At 42.8% G+C, this 15,352-nt stretch overlaps 1 pseudogene; it reads right to left on the reverse strand.

The window, feature by feature from the left end:
• Nucleotides 1–25: 25 nt before the first annotated feature.
• LOC113006379 (serine/threonine-protein kinase Nek2-like) lies at nt 26–7,327 on the reverse strand (annotated as a pseudogene).
• Nucleotides 7,328–15,352: the final 8,025 nt, after the last annotated feature.

Below are 15,352 nucleotides of genomic sequence, written 5' to 3' on the forward strand. Positions count from 1 at the left end.
ACTGCACCGATTTAGCAATGGAAGCCAGCATGGCGCTATGTTGTTGAATTTGTTTGCTAACTTCGTCCATGCGGTCATCAACACGTTTTCCAAGACTCTCAATAGCTTTCAGTATAGTGTCAGTGGATGTGTTGGAGTCATTATCATTAGCTGTACCTTTTGCTTTTTTCTCCATATGTGGTTTCTCAGGAGTATTATCAGGGGTTGTTAACAGTCTGTCCCTCTTGTTGCTGCTGGAATTAGCTGTTTCCATCGGAGCTGGGTAGTCATGCTCGCTGTTTCTCTGGGTTGTAAAAGGGAGGTTTTTCACTGCCGGAGGTTTCGTGTTGTTGTTTTTCTTCATGTTCGGGCTGAAACGTCGTCAATATAGCTCAAAGGAGTGGATTTTATAACTTCAAGATTAAAACATCGGGACTTTAGTGAGGAGTTCAGACGGATGCGACTGCTCAGTCCGCCATGTTGCCCGGGCTCCCCAACAGGAAGTGATTGCTCTCTGAGCAAAATGCTCAACCTTTAAGTTGAGCATTTGTCATGTTTCGGCCGTGTGGCAGGCAGGATGAGGACCCAAATTGCAAACTCACAGACACGGGGGATAAACTCAAAATGCAGCTTTATTGCTGACAGGTGATAAACAATAACGATGATACAAAAGCAATGCAAAACTACACTAAACTGGGAAAAGCTAAAGTAACATATACCGGAAGACACGGGGAGAACCACACACGGCATGAGGGAGAACGCGACGCCGAACAGAGGGAGACTCAGACAGAAATACACAGAGGGTAAACGAGGAAAGTGGGCACACACGGGGAACACAGGTGACACTGATAATCATAACGAGACAGGGCGGGGTGAACTGAACATGATATGTACAGGCACAGAGGTTCAGACAGGAGGAGAGAGAGCACGGGGAAAACACAGACATAACGGGCTGGGGAAACATGAAACAACCACAAAGGGAGATGAGGGCTCATAAATACATAGAGGGCACACAGGGGGGAGAGAGAGCACGGGGAGAACTTAGACATAATGGGCAGGGGAAACATGGAATAAAACATAAGGAGAGACGAGGGCTCACAGATACACAGAGGGGCACACAGGGGGTAAAAGCCATGAAGGGAAAACACTTAGGGAACAACACAACAGGGCAACTCAGAAAACATGGCCTAAATAAGGAACGAAATACAAAAATACAAGGAACTAAGAATACTGGGCCCACATGGCCCAGGACGATGACAGCATTTTGCCGAGCAGAGTGTTCAGCTCCTCAGAGTACCGGTACGGGATCCTTCTGAATTTGCCCTCTCTGATCTTTTCTGCCAGCTCTTTTTGGTTGTAAGCAGTAAAAGGAGGCCTGGAGAGGAAAAAGAAAAATGCAGGAAAAACTGCAAGATCTGCTGCCTAACAGTTTGCAGTGGGGAAATCAGCTAAAGTGGAACAGCTGGAAAACTTACGATAAGGCACAGAGTTCGTAGAGCAGACATCCCAGAGACCAAATATCGGACTTCTCGTTGTATGACATCCGGTTTATTTGTTCCTGACAGAAAAAAAAAGAGATTATTATATTTGTCCCCATTCTTTTTTTATCATGAAGTAAAACAAAGATTAACAAACAAGAATAAAATCAAAAGTTCAGGCAAGGAAAGTTGTAAACTCAGATTAAACGCTTCAAACTCCAGCAGCATGAAGCCACTCACTGGAGACATGTAGTACGGCGTCCCGACAAACGTCTTTGCAAAGCTGGTGTCATGGTTCAGGATCCTCGCCAGTCACTCCGCCTGTGTGTCCAGTGTAGAACTGGATCAGCAGCTCCTGTGGAAGACAGTACTTCCCCAGTTGTCTCAGGAAGTACATCCTCTGCTGGGTCTTTTTGAGGATGGAGTTGATGTTGGTCTCCCACTTCAGGTCCTGGGAGATGGTTGTACCCAGGAACTTGAAGGTCTTCACAGTTGACACAGGGCTGTCTGATATGGTGAGGGGGAGCAGAGTTGAGGGATGTCTCCTGAAGTCCACTGTCATCTCTATAGTCTTAAGAGTGTTCAGCTCCAGATTGTGCTGACTGCACCAGAGTACCAGCCGCTCAACTTCCTGCCGGTATGCAGACTCATCACCATCTTGAATGAGGCCAATGACAGTGGTGTCATTTGCAAACTTTAGGAGTTTGACAGCCGAGTTCTTGGAGGTGCAGTCGTTAGTGTAGAGGGAGAACAGTAGTGGTGAGAGGACACATCCTTGAGGGGCACCAATACTGAGGGACCGGGTTTCAGAGGTGATCTCCCCCAGCCTCACTTGTTGCTTTCTGTCTGTCAGGAAGCTGGTGATCCACTGACAGGTAGCTGGTGACACGCTGAGCTGGGAGAGTTTGGAGGAAAGAAGTTCAGGCACAATGGTGTTAAAAGCCGAACTAAAGTCCACAAACAGGACCCTGGCATAAGTTCCCGGGCGGTCAAGGTGTTGCAGGATGTAATGCAGCCCCATGTTCACTGCATCATCAACTGACCTGTTTGCCCGGTAGGCAAACTGCAGAGGGTCCAGCTGGTGGCCTGTAATGTCTTTCAGATGGGCTAACACCAGTCGTTCGAAGGATTTCATGACCACAGACGTCAAGGCGACAGGTCTGTAGTCATTCAGTCCTGTGATGGTGGGTTTCTTGGGAACAGGGATGATGGTGGAGCGTTTGAAGCAGGAGGGAACTTCACACAGCTCCAGGGATCTGTTGAAGATGCGAGTAAAGATGGGAGTCAGCTGTTCAGCACAGGTTTTGAGGCAGGAGGGTGAGACGCCATCTGGTCCGGGGGCTTTCCTGGGCTTCTGTTTCTGGAATAGTCGGCTCACATCCTGAGTGTGTATTCTTAGTTTCAGGGAGGAGGAAAGGGGGGTGAGAGGTGTGGTGGAGGTCGTTGAGTCTGGATTGGAGAGGGTGGTGGTGGTCGTTGAGTCTGGATTGGGGAGGGTGGGGGTGGTCGTTGAGTCTTGATTGGGGAGGGGCAGGGTGAAGGGGGGAGAGGTGGAAGGTGTGTTGGGGGTCAATGTCTGAAGCAATGTCCCTGGGGAGGGGAGGGTGGGGCGTGGGAGTCTGTCCGTCTCAAACCTGCAATAGAAAGTGTTTAACTCGTTGGCCAGGTCTTTGTTTGCTTCAATAGTGGGTGGGGGGCGTCTGTAGCTGGTGATTTCCTGCAGGCCCCTCCACACTGACGCAGGGTAATAATCTGGTCAGCCAGCTCGCACAGTGCGTTGTTCGCGTTGGCCTGTGGAGGGATGTAAACTCCGACCAGCATGAAGGAAGAAAACTCCCGCGGTGAATAAAAAGGTTTACAGTTGATGAAAAAACTTTCCAAGTGTGGGCTGCAGTGTTTCTGTAACACTGTGACATCAGTACACCAACCTTCATTAATGTAGAAGCAGACTCCACCACCCTTTGTTTTCCCTGAGAGCTCTGTTTCGCGGTCCGCCCGGTGAAGTTGGAAGCCCGGCAGATTTAAGACAGCTTCTGGGACTCGCTCACTGAGCCAGGTTTCAGTGAAGCAGAGGGCAGCAGAGCGTGCAAAGTCCTTGTTAGTCCGGTTTAAGAGCAGTAATTCGTCGACTTTGTTTGGAAGAGAGCGGAGATTCGCGAGGTGAATGGAGGGGAGTGCCGTGCGGAATCCTCGCCAACGTAGTTTCACCAGCGCACCGGCGCGACTCCCCCGTCTACGTCTTCTCCAGGAGCCACAGAGAGCTGCTGCGCCTCCAACTAAAATCTCCAAAAAACTTTCCGGGTTTGTGAAAAATGGATAAGAACTATAGTGAGACGACTGCCTGATGTTAAGCAGTTGATCTCTGGAGAAAGTGATGTGGTCTGAGTGACCAAAAGCGCAGAAAATAAACAAAAACTGTCACAGTCTGGCGAGGGCAGACTGTATGAATTGAAAAAGGACCCAAAATGCAGACTCCAAGGAACAGGGAACAAAACTTGAATGTTAACAAAAAGCGAGCCGTTTAATATGGCTGGAAAAAAAGGTACAAACAAAGGGCAAGGCAAACTGAAGCAAAATTAACACAAACCTAAACTGGGAAATCTAAACAAACAATAAGAAAAACCTAGACAAGAAACTTGGAAGCATGGCATAGGAAACATGGCGTGGACAACAGGACGACCTGACAATCACATACTGAAAACAGAGGACTTAAATACACAGGAGGTGATTAGGGGAAGTGGAGACACATGAGGAAACAGCTGGCACACATGAACATAATGACGTCACAGTGGGAGAGTAAAACTGAACATGATGAACACAGAACACCAGACCTCTTCACAATAAAACAGGAAACATAATGAGACATAGACATGACAACCCGAACTTGACAACGTAAGACACAGACATGAAACGCATGAAGAGCAGGGGAGATTTAACATGGTTGGAAACACGAGGGGAAAATAATAACTAGAAACACTTAGGCATAATAATACAAACTTGATAACATAAGACACGCAGCATGAAACACGAAGGGTGAGGGGAAGCTTAAATACAGGGGAAGAAAACACAAGGAGTCTAATAACCAAATGAACTTAGATAACCTAATGAACAAAATAAACTCAAACTTAAAACGCTGGGTCAAAAGACCCAGGACCATGACAAAAACAAGAAAAGTGATGCAGCGGCTGATGAGACTGGACAGGTCGCTGCCTTCGCAGTACTCCATGACAATGTACAGAGTGGTGTTTGTCCAGTCTATGATGCGGTCGTAGTACCTCACTATGTTTGGGTGCTTGAGCTCCCTCAGCAGGTTCACCTTTGACACCAGCATCTGCTTCTCACTCTCTGCCATGGTGCCATAATCCAGCTCCTTCCACACCAGGATCTACGATACAAACCGGCTTTCTGGTTTCTGGTTGGGTCGTGAGATGATGGTCTTGGAGACAGTGACGTCATCGGTGCACTTGTTGATGTAGCTGGACACTGATGACGTGTACTCCTCCAAGTCAGTGAAGTCGCCATAAGGTGCAGCCTCCCTAAACATGTTCCAGTCAGTGCTCTCGAAACAGTCCTGAAGAGCAGAGATTGCTCCTGCTGGCCAGGTTTTCACCTGCTTCAGAACCGGTTTTGATCGCCTGACGAGTTGTCTGTATGCTGGAATTAGCATAACAGAGATGTGGTCTGAGTAGCCGAGGTGGGGGCGGGGCTCTGCCCGATATGCGCCGGGGATGTTTGTGTAAACAAGATCCAGCGTGTTTTCCCCTCTCGTTGCAAAGTCCACATACTGATGGAATCTAGGAAGCACTGACTTGAGATTTGCATGGTTGAAATCTCCAGCAACAATAAACAGTCCATCCAGGTGTGTATTTTGCAGTTCACAGATCTTTGTATACAGTTCCCATAGCGCTTCCTTAGCATTAGCGCTAGGTGGAATGTACACTCCGATAATGAAAACAGTGGTGAATTCCCGTGGTAAATAAAAGGGTCTGCATCTAACAGTCACAAACTCCACCAGCGATGAGCAATAACTAGAAACTAGCGCAGAGTTCTTGCACCATTTCGCGTTGATGTAAACACACAAGCCGCCACCGCGAGTCTTACCGCACAGAGCTGCATTTCTGTCGGCGCAAAACGAGGCCAGCCCGTTTAGCTGAATAGCGGCGTCCGGTACTCTGTCGCTGAGCCATGTCTCCGTGAAAACAAAGACACAGCAGTCTCTAACCTCACGCTGTGTAGCCTGCTGGAGTCGGATGTAATCCAGTTTATTATCCAGGGAGCAGACGTTGGATAAGATGATGGACGGTAGAGCCGGCCGGCTAGGGTTTGTTTTTAGCCTAGTCAAACCGGCTTTGAATTAACCAGAATTACAGAGATAAAAGTCAAAGAATCGTGGTTATCTGAATCAGAGATCAGAGAATGTCCTTCCCTAAAGACCTAAAGGATCTGGCATCATTTTATTGCTAATGCATTACCCAGTCTATATGAGTGTAGATATCCAACATGTTTATCTCTTCATTGAGAGCTGATGTATTTTCAAAGTAACCCTTGACCCAAAGAAAGGAATTTCCTTCATTGGAATAGGTGAAGTCAGTAAAATAAAATAGTAAAACATAAATATCTAATATCAATATAAAAATTAACATAAAATATTAAGTCATTAATAACTGACCTTTTTAATCTAACGCTGCTCATTTTTAAGGTCCACATTATAAGCTAACAGCTTACATTTTCAAAATTTCTGTAACGCTACAGGCAGGTAGCTACTTGTTAGCGGTTTGAAATAAAGTTTATTGAGGTGGGGGGAGGAAAAAAAAACATGACTGCGACAATATTGCCTCGCGGACTCACGGACAGCAGGTGAGTTTAACCCACAGGTATGCGGGAAGTGTGTTTTACTCACCTTTCCGTCAGCTTTTTTCTTTATTTTGTGGCATCTTCCAAAAGAACCGGAGCCTATCCGGTTGTTCAGTGATGACGCGACGAATCCTACTTCCGGGTCTAAAGTAGTCTGCGTTTAATATGGCTTTTGTGTTGTTAACATGTTTAATGTTATGTATTTTCTTCTATTTGATCTCAAAAAGCTCCTAAAACAGTCAGTGATCCCTGTTGACCTTTTATTACCACTAATCATTTATTTAAGCTCAGTTTTTAAAACCTTACGATGTAACTACAGCCCAGCCCATGCAGCAGTATATGAATGACTAACCTCGTATTGTGGATGGATTATCTCAGTTGTTCTCCTGGCTGAAGTTTGGTCCTTTTACAGCATCCTGCCATGCGATTACATTTGTTCCTGACCACCGAGAACACTCACGTTAACTTTTATCGAGTGGAAAAAAAGTTAGCTTGTTTATATTATGCTAACATAGCTGTGTGTCGCTAGCGGTCACGTAGCACATCATTATATACCAGCTAGCCCAACTTCAGTAACCCTACAAACGTCACTGCTGTTTAGTTTTCTGTCTTCATTTATGCTGGAAGTGATAGCAGAGCTGTACGTTTTAATTTGTTTCCAAAACCCCGCAGTCAGGACATGCTATATTGTATTTAGATAGAAGCTAGCGAGCTAACTCCCTGCTAACTTCTAACTCCGTTAAATGTCATAAATTCCGTTTCATGGATGCCTGGATGTTAAACTCAATTGTTACACCTGGTAGAGCAGAATGCTGATCATTTTATTAAAGATGAAAGACTTTAGACAGTTTTTCAACTCTCAGTAATGCCATAGGGATCGTTTGATATATGGACCTGCAGCGGAGTTTAGACCCAGACACGGCTAGTGACGTCAGACTGAACAACCGGATAGCTTGAAGAACCGCGTAGTCCTCCACCCGGGACGGCATGTTGATTTGTAACCGATTCTACTGGCGTCCGAAATCCTTGATTGTGACCCAAAATTCATATCTCGATATTTTTTAGCTGGATGGCGATATAAGATATATATCTCGATATATTTTTTTAAAGCCATAAAGTAAGAACAAAAAGAGAGTTCTTAGTCAAAGCTGTGTCCCAGATGTCACACAGGCACTTTTATTAACATAGAGCAGATGTACATAAAATTTACTCAAAAATAAATTATGAGCATTTATTAAATAATAATGCTCCATAAATAAAAGAAAACAATGTTGTTTTTGTGCATAACAAAAAGCTCACAATTGTGCAGTCAAAATGTAAACTAAAAGACGCTGAGCACAATAACAAAGACAGATTTCACAGCTGCTCTGTTCCCAACTTGTACTGCGTGACTGACAGCCTGGAGTTTGAAATCCGCTTCGCAACCACGTCTCTTATTAACAGGTGCCATTTATGGTCCTTATACACAGTAGGGTAATATTACGTTGAAGCACAGTACGTATCACTCCGCGAGGCTCAGCCGTAATGCTCTGACAATCCATCAAGCGGTGCAGCTCCGTAGCTTACTAAAGTCGTACTAAAACATTTTCTGACAGATTGCTGAGCGCCGTGTTCCACATAAAATCGGTTCGCGGCCATCAAGCACAACCAGAATTCATACATAAGGCGCGCTGTCAACTTTTGAGAAAATGAAAGGATTTTAGTCCGTGCAGCACCTCTGGGCTGCATGGCGTTAGCGTGGTTAGCTCGTTAGCGTGGTTAGCTAGCTAACACGTTGACGCCGTCCAGCCCCACGCACGGGGCGATGCGCAGTAACTCGTTAACGGAGATTTGCCGTGTCCATCTTGTCGCTTCCTGCAGGTGAAGCGATGGGGGAGGAGGGGGAGTTGTGTTCAGTGAAGGAGGGGCGAGGCTGAGTAACGTTGCGTAAAGACAAAAGTGGACGAAAGAGAGGCAAACTTGCGGCTATATAGTTATAATGTAACATAGACTATATCGATATAAAAGATATTGTCACATCTTATATCTCGTATAAAAATATATCGATATTTTTTAAAAACTCGATATATCGCCCAGCTCTAATTGTGATTGGCCTTGCTCGCTAGTGATGGGTCGTTTGCGAACGAAATGGCTCTTAGAGCCGGGTCTTTGACGTGAACGACGCGCTCTCTCTCTCCCGCAATTTTTTCCGCTTCACTCCGCATGCGAGCCTTGTGCTTTACGCTGGGCAGAGGGGGGAGGGGCGGTAGTTACACTGAGTAGCACAGGAACAGAGCCGGAGGGAGAGAGAGAGAAAGAGAGCCAGGGACAACAACGTCACATTAGAAAGGTATAGTAATCATCCACAACTATTTTCGGTTGCAGATGATAAAGGATTCAGAAAGTTTATTCATGCAGGCCCATATGACAGAGAATATGCATCTTCTTTTTGTTTTCATATTTTAATTGATATTTAATTGTGTTGTGGTTTGCAGTGTTTTGTGTTGTTTCACTTTAAATTTGTAAAAGGAAAAAGCTGAAGATTTAAATAGTTAAAAGTTGAAATGTGAATAGTTGATTTTTGTATTATATGATTTATTTATTACATTTTATGTGGAGTGAATAAATAAAAGTATATTTACGGTGGCCCCTAGAGACAAAGCACATACAAACTTCAAATCACGTACAAACTCTGAAGCACGTACAAACCCTGAAGCACGTACAAACTCCAAAACACGTACAAACTCCAAAACACGTAAAAACACGTACAAACTCCGAAGCAAGTAAAAAGTCAGAAGCACATAAAAAGTCAGAAGCATATAGAAACTCAAAACACGTACAAAAGACAACAGAAGTGCTCCAGGATGCTGGGCGCAGTGTTGAGCTTTTGTTACCTAGTGGCTACACAAGCCAGCAAGTACCAACGACCGGATTTGGTGTGTGGTAGTAACAGGTAAATGAACTTTTTTTTTTTTTAATTATTTGAATATATATGAATGCTTGTGTATAAATACACAAACAACACACATATGCTTTCAATTGTGTAATTTAAGTGATCTAGTAGCTCTGCTTTGGAAGTTCAGTTCATGCTAGAAATGTGTTTTGGAGTTTGTACGTGTTTTGTCTCTAGGGGCCACCGCATATATTTATATATAAACATATATAAATAAAACCACTTTTTTTTTACGTTAGTAATTCCTTTTGTGCATAATTTTATATTATTGTTAATAATAAATTAATTAAAGCAACAAAACAACCTGAAGAGCCAAAAGAGCCGGCTCTTTTTAGCGAGCCGAACCGAAAGAGCCCGATCTCTAAAAAGAGCCGGAAATCCCATCACTAATCCACTTCACTCAGAACATGGCTTGAATAAGATCTTCCTGTATTTTTATTTCAACTTTATTCATCACAAATAAATAAAAGTAACTGTCATAAATGTATTAAACAGAATTATATAGACTAAGATATGTAAGTGTGTTATAGAAACCAAAATTGTTTCAACACTGTAATAAAATCAAATATATTTTTAAAAATAGAATAATGACAAAACAAGAATACCAAATATAGCTTAATAAGTAACAGTAAAAAAATAAAATGTGGAATATAATACAGTAAGTGGATATGTTTTTGAACATATTTTAATTTAAAAAGCTAAAGCAATAAAATATAATTATATTAAAGGCTCGGAGGTTCAGTATACAGAAACTGTACAATGTGGTGCTAAAACACATTATTAAAAGGGTTTAAACTACATAAAAGGGAGGAAAAACATGAAAGAGACTGTGCAAGAAGCTTTTCTAAATCTAACAAAAGTAAAAAGTCAATTCAAATGAAATAAATGATAAATAATTTCAGAAAGACAAGACGCATGAATTATAGAGGTTTGGTTTTCTCTTGGTCCCTTTCATTTCCCTGCGTTCGATAAAAGCTGATTTCGGAGTTTAGCAGTGATGCGTGATCTCAACCCGAGATAAACGCAGTCTCTGGGATCTCCGTAAGTAAACGGTCCTCTCAGCGGGGCAGCCACAGTCACAGCTCAGATTATCCTCTCAGCCCCTTCTCCGCTGCCAGCGCCACACACTGACACCACTCACACCACCGAGAGAGTGAGCGCCCGGGCCGGTCTGTCAGTCTGCCTCTGCAAAGGTCACTCCTACAAAGCGCTGGAGGAGTTTGGATATCAGCCAGAAACAGTTGCGGTGGGAGGAGGGTGCGAGCGGAAAACTGACAGCTAAAAACAACAGAGACAGTCGGGTGCCCGAGGCCGCTCTGACGTCAGCTGGCCCTGTTAAAGGCCAGGAGATGGGAGGGAGTGACAGGGAGGACAGAAGAGATCCATCCCATACTATCCTCCTCCCTTCTGCCGGGGTGTTGGTGGGCTGTAATGGGGGTTACTGAAAGCTTATGGGTCTTCTGTCACCTCTGATTCCCTTTTATTGGGTGCAGCTCCAGTCAAAGCCTTTTCCAAACACATAAACGTGGCACACATTTTATAGCACTATCGCTCATTCAGGTGGGTTATTTTTCTTTGGCGGACAGTGTAAAGGACAAAGGAGGCAAACACATGCTTGCAATGCATGCAGCTGCCAAGAATGAGTGCTGCCGCCACCGTGTCGGCGTTTTGAGACCGGATGTAATGGACCGAAGGGTGGATATTACTGTGAAATCTTGATCCTGGATAATCTTCCCGACTCTTAGAATGACCACAATCTACAAAATTAACTTCATTTTTTATCCAGTAAGGCTTAAAACTTGAGACTGAGCCTATAAAGTCGGGAGGAAGTGTTTGCGGAGATCACAGAGCGAGGGCGCCGAGAGCAGCTTTCCCCATAGGCTTCTATTTAAACAGAAGTATTTTTGCAACTACAGAAGTCGCCCCCTGCTGGCTGCTAAAACTATTGCCGCTTTAACCATCAAGGTTTTCATGAGTTTGAGTTCAGGACTGCAGGCTGGCCATTCCAGCCTCTCCACTCCCAAATTCTGAAGGTAGTCTCTGCAGACAAGATTTGGATTTGTTTTTGTGGGGCTATGCAGTAATTTTACTTGCCTAACTAATCTGAGATGAAATTAGTGTGTACTTGTTTACCTAAATATTAAGCTAAAATGGGTGCCATTTATGAATTCAATCAAGGATGTGAACTTACCTGAAGAGGACGGCGACAATTAAATGTACAAAAGGAGGAGAAAAAACAGTCTATAAACAGAGTCGTTTTTTAAATGAGAGCAGTTTTTGTGATTAGTGACTGTCACAGCACCAGTTCAGATAGTTTAGCTTGGATTGTTTTCAGCTTGCAAGTCTGTCTGGAAAATCATGAAGATGGACACAGCAGCATCTAATAAAGGTGCTTTAGAATAATTTGGCAGGATATTTCCAACATTACAGCACTACTACCGTCCAAGCTGCAGACACAAAACATTACAGCTGTTAAATTTAGGTTAAAACAGAAGCTGAACTTGAGCATGACTATGATCTGACTCATGAAGAAATCCTAAATAAGTAGAGATCATCTAGCTGTAATACCAGTGAGTGTTCGTCTGCACCCAGCTGTGTGGGTAACACACTTATTTGGTTAATCCGCTGAAACCAAGATATGTCGACATATTGCACTTTCTTGTCACCTATTGCATTCTAGTAATACATTACTATTAATGTATCAGCATATAAGCATTACATTGACTGGCCATTGTGATAGTTACATCTTGGTGGCTCATTCCTCAAAATTGTGTGTGCATACTGACATGAAAGCATCGTTTTGTGGGGTTCTTCATGATGGACACTTGTGTTTTTCCCCACATCCTGAAGGGGTTCTGTTGGACTAAGATCTGGTGACTATAGAGGCCATCCGAGCGCCGTGACATTCAGGAAACTTGCACGAGCTTTGCAGCATGGTGCATTAACCTACTGACAGTAGCAGCTAGAAGATGTGGACACTATATTTACACCTTTGAAGTGTGGAATAGAAATAATCTGCAATCAAAGCATATTTTGACTGATTGTTACAAAATGAAGAGTATATGTTTTGTGTTCCTTTTTTTTAATAACAGAAAAATCAGCACTACCTCCTATCAAAGAAAAATACATAAAAATACTGCCTGATAGTATTTTGTCATTTAGCTTTTACTTTTCATTTGCAGTCGTTTATTATGTGACTTGGTTCCTGATTTTGTTTATTTATTAGGATCCCCATTATCAGAAACACAAAGCACAGGGTTCAAGTTAAAAACACCACGTAATAGTTCAAAACAACATTAAAGCACCAAAAATGCTAAAAGCAGAACAAAAACAAAAGGTACAAAAACAGTAGTGTGTCAGTCACATCTAAATGAAATCCCACAGGTACTACCTTCTTGAATTGACCTGTTTATAAATTAGTTTTTATCAGTTAATCCACTCAGTGTCAGCCAGTTCTTTCTTTTTGTCACAGTGAAATGTTTCAGATCATCAAACGATATCAAATATTAGGCAAAGATAACCCAGTATTAATGATTTCATTTATTAACCCTCTGATGCATGAATTATGAAAGCCTTGGTCAAGATTTTTTTCTTAAGTGCTTTTATTCTTCTCAGGACATGAAAAAAAATGTTTAACTCTTTTTTTTCCAAAAATATGTTTTTTTATAAAGTTATAAACTTGTCCACTCCAGTGGACTACATGCGCCTGAGCACTTAGCATGAAATACTGTGAATTTACTGTAAAAATTAATTACCTCGTGTTCTATTGTAAATATACAAACACTTGTTTGCTTGTATCGTTTGAAAAACATCTCAGCAATTTTTTTGGAACTTTCAACTCATAAGGCCCCAATGTTTAGACGTAAATAACAAAACCAATCAACAGTCCTAGCTGTGAATCCTACACCTGAATATGGCAAACTATCTCCAACAAGAGAAACATTTTTGAGTCTACACAGTTCTATAACGATGCAGGACAGTATTACCAAGCCCTTAGTAGCATGCTGGAAGAAAACACAAACTGACATCTTAGTCTCTGCATCTCCAAACAGTTCTATGTTCATCACACCTAGGCTGTGCGAAAGTTTGCAACGCATCCAGGGCACAATGGCACACAGCATTGCATGCAGATGTATTTGGTCTTCCGTGTGCATGCAACATCATGGCACCTGTTTGCATTTTTCACCTCGGTCAGTTGGGGCCAGTGATATCCTGTGGCAAACCTGACCTCACAGGCTACTTTGGTGACTGCTCTCCACCTCACGGGTTGTGGGGTCCCACTGGGTCTTCCTCTTTTGCATTGCTGGAGGGTGAATCTCTTCTCTTGTTACTGACAGTTCTTTCCCATACAAGTTGGTGTTGTATGTTATATTATCAATTAGATCTGCTGGAAACAGATGTCTGAAGAAATCTATGGAATCCTTCCCCTCCACATTCAATTTCCACTCTCCTAGAAAAGGAGGCAAGTCTCCAACCAAGTCATTGTCTTGGACTTTCCAAATATTTTTGCGGGCTTGAGCATGGTCAGGTGCCATGTACCCATCTCCCACAGCTCCCTGATCATACTGACCTTCCTCTTCATCCTGCCCCTCATCGTTCTCACTTTCTGCATCCTGACTGTCTGTGTCTTCATCATCCGTAGTTCCTATGTCTCTGTTCTGCTCTGGCAGCCACTCTCATCATCACTGGACTTATCACTGAACTCCTCATCACTGCACTCATCAATGAAATCATCATCACTGGAGCTGGATGGAATTTCCTGGACTATTCTGTACGCTGCCTTATTCTTTGCTGCATTTGAAGTCTACAAAATATGATAAAATAATTATTATAGTAACTCAAACTACAGCTGATCTGCACAGAAATATATAATTTAAATGAGTAGCTTATAAATGTAACAGTTATATGCTTAATAATAACCAAAACAGTCCCAAAAAACAGTGAGACAATTTATGACTTATGTTAAAAAAATATAGTGGGTAATGCATGATGTCCACTACAGTGGACACATGGTTAATTGTAGTTTTCTACATATTAGACATATCAATTTCTTATTCCAAACAGATAATATCCTTCCCTAGATGTTACTGCATATCATCATATTTTTTTTTACCTGTTGGGCTCTTTTAGCATAGAAGGATTGACAGGATATGCCAGCAGTGGTCGGCAGGGGTGACAGTTTGTCTGCCATCTTTGATTCAGAGGAAATTTACTTGCAGTTGCACTAACTGAACACTGAATTGACCTCAATGGAGCATGGCAGCAGAGAGCACTCTAGAGGCTAATATGCAGTTCCACCATAGAAACCAATGCATTAAAGAGATATGTACGTTTTAGTAGCTGTCCACTCCAGTGACCACTATGCATCAGAGGGTTAAAGGGACCATTATGTGAAAAAGTAATTGCTCTGCCTTGTTAAACAAATTAAGCATACAGTGGCTTGCAAAAGTATTCGGCCCCCCTGAACTTTTCCACATTGTGTCACATTACAGCCACAAACATGAATCAATTTTATTGGAATTCCACGTGAATACAAAGTGGTGTACACGTGAGAAATGGAACGAAAATCATACATGATTCCAAACATTTTTTACAAATAAATAACTGAAAAGTGGGGTGTGCGTAATTATTCAGCGCCCTTTGGTCTGAGTGCAGTCAGTTGCCCATAGACATTGCCTGATGAGTGCTAATGACTAAATAGAGTGCACCTGTGTGTAATCTAATGTCAGTACAAATACAGCTGCTCTGTGACGGCCTCAGAGGTTGTCTAAGAGAATATTGGAAGCAACAACACCATGAAGTCCAAAGAACACACCAGACAGGTCAGGGATAAAGTTATTGAGAAATTTAAAGCAGGCTTAGGCTACAAAAAGATTTCCCAAGCATTGAACATCCCACGGAGCACTGTTCAAGCAATCATTCAGAAATGGAAGGAGCACATGAGGAGTCTTGGGAACGGGCTATAACGAGGATACGATCTTCCACCTCCTGTGCTCGTCTTGGACTTATTCAATTTAAGGTCATACACAGGGTGCATTTCTCTAAGTCTAGACCTTCTGAATTGTATCCAGAAGTGGAAAATAAATGTGATAAATGCCATGGTTCTCCT

This window comes from Astatotilapia calliptera, chromosome 15 (assembly GCF_900246225.1).
Source record: "Astatotilapia calliptera chromosome 15, fAstCal1.2, whole genome shotgun sequence".
In the NCBI taxonomy this organism is placed as follows: Eukaryota; Metazoa; Chordata; class Actinopteri; order Cichliformes; family Cichlidae; genus Astatotilapia; species Astatotilapia calliptera.